This window comes from Triticum aestivum, chromosome 5B (assembly GCF_018294505.1).
Source record: "Triticum aestivum cultivar Chinese Spring chromosome 5B, IWGSC CS RefSeq v2.1, whole genome shotgun sequence".
Lineage (NCBI taxonomy): Eukaryota > Viridiplantae > Streptophyta > Magnoliopsida > Poales > Poaceae > Triticum > Triticum aestivum.
Genome location: NC_057807.1, coordinates 91167320 through 91172807, shown reverse-complemented (window position 1 = coordinate 91172807; position 5488 = coordinate 91167320). Strand labels below are relative to the sequence as shown.

The window sequence follows — 5488 nt, the reverse complement described above, 5'->3', positions numbered from 1 at the left end:
CATTATTGGTTCCACTAATTATACCATCAACACACCAAAATCTCTACTCTTAATGAAGCAATTGGTAGTCTCCGCCGGTCAACTTTCATCCCACCTTCACTAGTTATTTTTGATACTTCTTCCCACCTCCCGCTGCCCACCGATCCCCCGCTTCGTCCCTCCCGATCGATAAAAAAAACAGCAAGTTACAACGACGCCCACTGTGAACCACGACGGTTCAGTGGTAAAAAAACGACCTAAAAAATCTACTACGGTTAACCTACAAAATTAAACCTGATTGTACGGTCCGAACAGAACCCCTCGCACCCGAAAAATCCACGAACCGCACGCACGCACTAGCGAGCGAGGACTCCAGAGTGCCCTCGAGCGACCCACAATTCCCTCACCCTGGCTAGGGTTCCTAGCCCCTCCTCCTCCCCCGCCCCTCCTACTCCGCCGCCGCCGCTGAGTGCTTCCTGACCTCGCCAGGAGCAGATAGCAGGACCCCACCGCCGTGCCTCCCTCTCTCCTTTCTCCTCTTTCCTCTCTCTCTCTCTCTCTCTCTCTCTCTCTCTCTCTTTTCTCTAAACTACGTGACGTTCCTCTCTACATGTGCCTTCATGGCCGCGTCATGGATCTCGGCGCCGTGGGCTGCTTGCTCCTCCTCCGACGGTCTGCGCAGGTGATGGCGAGCTATGTAGGTCAGTACCTCCTCTCATCTTTCTGCCAAGGATGCCTTGGCCTCTCCTTTCTCTGTCTGCAAGTGATGGCAGCGGGGGATCCGGGGCCGGTTGCGAACGGGAATGAGGACTAGTGGCAGCAGGGAATGAGATCTGGTAGCGGTCTACTCCTCTCTCTCTCTCTCTCTCTCTCTCTCTCTCTCTCTCTCTCTCTCTCGATGCTGGACTGCTGGTGTCGCCGATGCAGTATCAAGTTAGGGTGATCTTAGTCTTCTTCAAGGTGTTGACAGAACTGAAGAAGAGGTACAGTGCCATGAGCCCATGAGAAACTTTGTGATGCAAATGAATCATCTCTGACTATCTGTAACTTTGTGATTTTTCGACAGTGACAAGTTGACAATGAACTATTTTCCTGCTTGACTTGAATCGTCAATGTAATATGTTATGTATTGCTGGTGACATTTTATGTATTGCTTTGGTTTGTCCACAGTCAACCAAATTATGGAGTTTCAGTCATATATGTTGTCTGTTATTTCATACTCGCCGGTCTCCGACCGCCGGCGTCGGCAGCACCGCCGCCTCCTCCAACACTCTTTGTCGGCCGCCCGCGTGCCGGTGCGAGGTAAGCTCGATGCTCTCGGCAAGGTATGTGATCAGATTCAGATGGGCTCTTCTTCAGTTGCTCTATCTGCCTTTTATTTGAACGGATCCGACGCTGGGAAATTTTATTTCAGGAAGCCATGGAGCTGAGGGAGCAGGCGCAAAATCTATGGTACACATCAAATCGAATCAATAGTGGTTTTCTACAGGCACATCAGTGCAAAAAAATGACAATTGATAGCCTCTCCTTTTAGCTATCATACCATGTGTTGTGTCACTAAGTTACAGTATCAACTGCGGTCTACATATTTTCATATTACTGAAGTTTATAGCCCTCCAATGCAGTATCAGTATGCTTTATAAAATTATTCGAGTATTGCAAAATTGCATGATACATCAAATTGGAGCGTATTCTATTTTTTATGGACTGCGGACTTATGTTGCTTATTTAGAGGCTGCCGTACATGGATCAGGTATGATATTGATTGCAGAAATTTCTATACGACTCTTGTGAATTTCGACCTTGTTCTTCTTGATTTAGGAGAACTACAATTTTTTGGTGCATGATCTAAAATAGTTGCAACAAATCCTCCCCTAATGTTCTTAATGTTCTATGGTAAATTACTCTAATGATTCAATGGATAATATATGGTATTGACTTGGACATTGGTGTTGTGGAACACTCTAGAAGGTTTTGGAACTTATAGAAGTATCAGTTGGCAGGGTCTGAAAATCATGGTGTAAGTGTTTCAGCCTATTAATCTGTAGATAAAAAAGTTTGTACATCTCTACCAATAAGGCAATAATCCCGAAGAAAGTTCTACTATTGCAAACGCTCCAACTGAACAAGGAATATGAATGTTTAAATGAAGAAAGAAGCCAGTTTCTCGAGAAGGAATACAGAATAATATTTTGGATTATTTACTTGAGGTATTTCCTTGACTTCATTCTTTATTTTCTCATCCCTCATTATTGGTACTATATAATGGCAATTTGGGACATCCCAGCATAATTTTTTGGCCACATATGTTGCTTATTAGATGGCCATTTAGGATGGATCCGTGAATTTCGGAATTTACTCTCTTTTAGTTCTGCTAGCAGTGGGATTAATCCTTCTTTATATCTCTTTGTTAGTACAACCAATATTTTACTGAATAAAAATGTAACTATTGATTAATGAAGTGGTAGTTGGTGGAGTACATAATTGATCAATTGTACGACAGTGAATAAAAATATAACTCAATTGTACGGCAGTGACCATAATTGAACTGTTGATTAGTTGTCAACGATGTTTTCATAAACAAAATAATAATTTTTTTCTTATATTGGGAAAGTTGGGCTATAGATCATGATCATTAATCGAGTTCACTTTTTGGGCAGTGTAAGTAATAGACATTGGGCAGTAATCTGGCTAAATTTACTGCAGTATAAAAGTTGTACAAGGTGGCGTAACATTTTAGTTGTTATTATTATTCAAAGGAGATGCATGTGCTGATTCGTTTTAGCAGGAGAAAGTGGTTCTTTATTCTGTGAAAAAATGATAGAACTTGATTCACACACTCCATCTAATTCATGGCCAAAATTCAGGGTATGGGGAAGTGTGTGTTCAGATGAATCTAGCATGCCAATAACATTTGCTGGTTCCTGAGAACTCACATGAAGTAGTACTATACTAGCGGGCGGAGGCGCGGCGCCACGCCGCGCCCAGGGAGAAACCCATGTTTGCGTTTGTGTTGTTTGCGTTTGGGGTGTAGCAGGCCACATTATGTGATATTTTTAGTGCAATGGATGCTGAAATCTGTGGGTGCTATCTGTATGTGCAATGTACAGGTTGTCTGCAACTTCGTGTGCAATTTCAGAATAGATTGTCAACACTTATATATTCGATGTACAATCTCTGAATTAGAACAAGCTGTTCATCAATAGGTTTGAGACCACTGAAATAGTGTTACATTGATGTAATGTATTTTGAGGCCTCAAGTTTCGTTGTTGCTTAAAACCAACAAGGAACAATTAGCATTTTTCGCTCACACCGCAAGCTTGGCAAACTTCACTGTACATGCAGTGCCATTACATGTTGTCTCATTACATTAGTTCGATTTTCTGACTCTTAATTTCTCGGTCTGTTGGTTGCATTTTTTTGTGAAACTAAGATAGTGAAGGCTGGTGAAGTAATAACATTTGATTTCAACAGTTCTGTATTGACAGTTTCTGGACAAAATTGACTAAATATTTCTGTACAATAACTTTTCCGATGGTATAATAAGAAACAAAATCCATTTTATTGGCTTATTATGATCAAAACTGAGAGTATATGCACCATTGTGAGTGATTTTGTAGAGCTGGAATGTTACGCTTCACTTTAGTTGCTTTACTGATTTACGGACTAAGAATATTTCAATTTCGTGTGTTACAAAAGTTGGTGAGCTCTCACATCTCTATCGGACTCTCTTGATTTGTTGCAGATTTCTTCCAAGTCCATGACCTCTGTATGTTGATTGTTTTAGATGGTTTTCCCCGGTGAGAACATTTTGAAGGTTATCTCTTTAGGTTCTTGTATTTAGCTCACGGCTCCAACTTTTCTTGAAGGGAAACTCAAGGTTTCAACTTGATATGCCCTCTCTTTCATTTGGTTTATTAGAGCATAGAATTGGCAAATTTAGTCGCCTATAAGCAATTTTAGGTATAGGAGATATAAAGTGAGGGGAATCCTTTGTTTTTGTTCTTCTCTAACAGATACATAAATTTGTACCATGAATCAGACATGTATGTGCGAGGAAGGGAAGAGGAGAGAAACTTTGACATTTTTCATAACTTTCTTTTTCCGTGGCAACGCATGACCGTGGCACCTTACAAGATGATAAAGATCAACACGGATGTTCTGATGTTCTGATAACTGCAAAATAGGAATGCATGGTACTTACGTAACCACATATGTTTCCGTCTTCACTTTTGGGAGGATATTTCTTACACCCTTTATGTTGACTTGTCCCCGATCGTAATATTGCAGCATCAATGGGCATGAAGGGCGTGGGTTGAAGACCAAATATTCTACACTGTTCGGTCTATTTAAAGGTAACTGTACTAAACATCTTGTTCTTACTGCTCTTTACTCTTTAGTTAATACCATCAGTGTGGCACTCCTCCTTTTTAGCGTTCTTTTAGTTAGTAGCAGTATTTTTGAAGTGTTTCTACCATTTTTATGGAGGTTCTTGCGCTGTTCACGATATTAGGCTGTAATTGTTGCCAGCCTGATCTTGGTAAATTTTCCTTGCTTAGTCTTAATATTGAAACTTTCTCGGAGGATCCAACCAAGGCCACATTTTTTATAAATAAGATGCAAGATTTTATTCTATCAACAGGCTTTGATGTGTCATCAGCAGCTCTATTACAAGTCTCTAGAGTCGGCTTACCCCAGTTAATGTTACTGCTCTTTATTCTTTAGTTAAAACCATCGTTGTGACACCCCTGCTTTTAACATTTGTTTATTAGTAGCAGTATTTTAAGAGTGTTTCTACCATTTTGCTGGAGGTTTTACTGTGTTCTCGCTATTAGACTGTAATTATTGCCAGTCTGAGCAACGTAAAATTTCATTAGTCTTGAATATGGAAACTTGCTCGGAGGATCCAACCAAGGCCACATTTTCAATTAAAAAATGCAATATTTTGTTCTGTCAACAAGCTTTGATGTGTCATCAGCAGCTCTATTAGTAGTCTCTTGCATTTTTACCTTTTATGTTCAAGTATCCATAGAAAAGGTCACAATACATCACTTTCATTTATATCGGATGTGCGCAACGAATCATCTGGTTACAATTCTGTAGATTTTCCCGCTACCCTATGGTTTGTAGTTAGTACCGAGTATTATAGTCCGTTTAGGCCTTGGAGTTGCGTAGGATATGAGAGCAATAGGTTCAGTGAAAAAGTCTTAGAGTCTAGGATGGATTTTTTTTTGTAGACTCTTTTGATGAGACCAGCATGCGTTTTGTGCGGCGCATCCAGGAGTCTGAGGTGAAGGAGGCTTTAAAAAGGATGAAAGGAGGCAAGGCGATGGGCCCTGATTGTATCCCCATTGAGGTGTGGAAAGGTCTCGGGGACATAGCGATAGTATGGCTAACCAAGCTTTTCAACCTCATTTTTCGGGCAAACAAGATGCCAGAAGAATGGAGACGGAGTATATTAGTACCAATCTTCAAGAACAAGGGGGATATTTAGAGTTGTACTAATTAC

General features: G+C 40.8%; 1 long non-coding RNA gene across 4 annotated transcripts; it reads left to right on the top strand.

Annotated features, from left to right (window-relative positions):
• The first annotated feature begins 338 nt into the window (after positions 1 to 338).
• On the top strand, positions 339 to 5421 carry LOC123110567 (uncharacterized). Of its 4 annotated transcripts, none has more exons than XR_006453470.1 (5): positions 339 to 962; positions 1046 to 2189; positions 3725 to 3859; positions 4022 to 4175; positions 4270 to 5414. It is a non-coding gene; the product is annotated as an uncharacterized lncRNA (long non-coding RNA). The 4 variants fall into 4 exon arrangements; XR_006453469.1 differs by having other exon boundaries at positions 342 to 1281; positions 1394 to 2189; positions 4270 to 5413; XR_006453468.1 differs by having other exon boundaries at positions 343 to 1304; positions 1394 to 2189; positions 4270 to 5412.
• Positions 5422 to 5488: the final 67 nt, after the last annotated feature.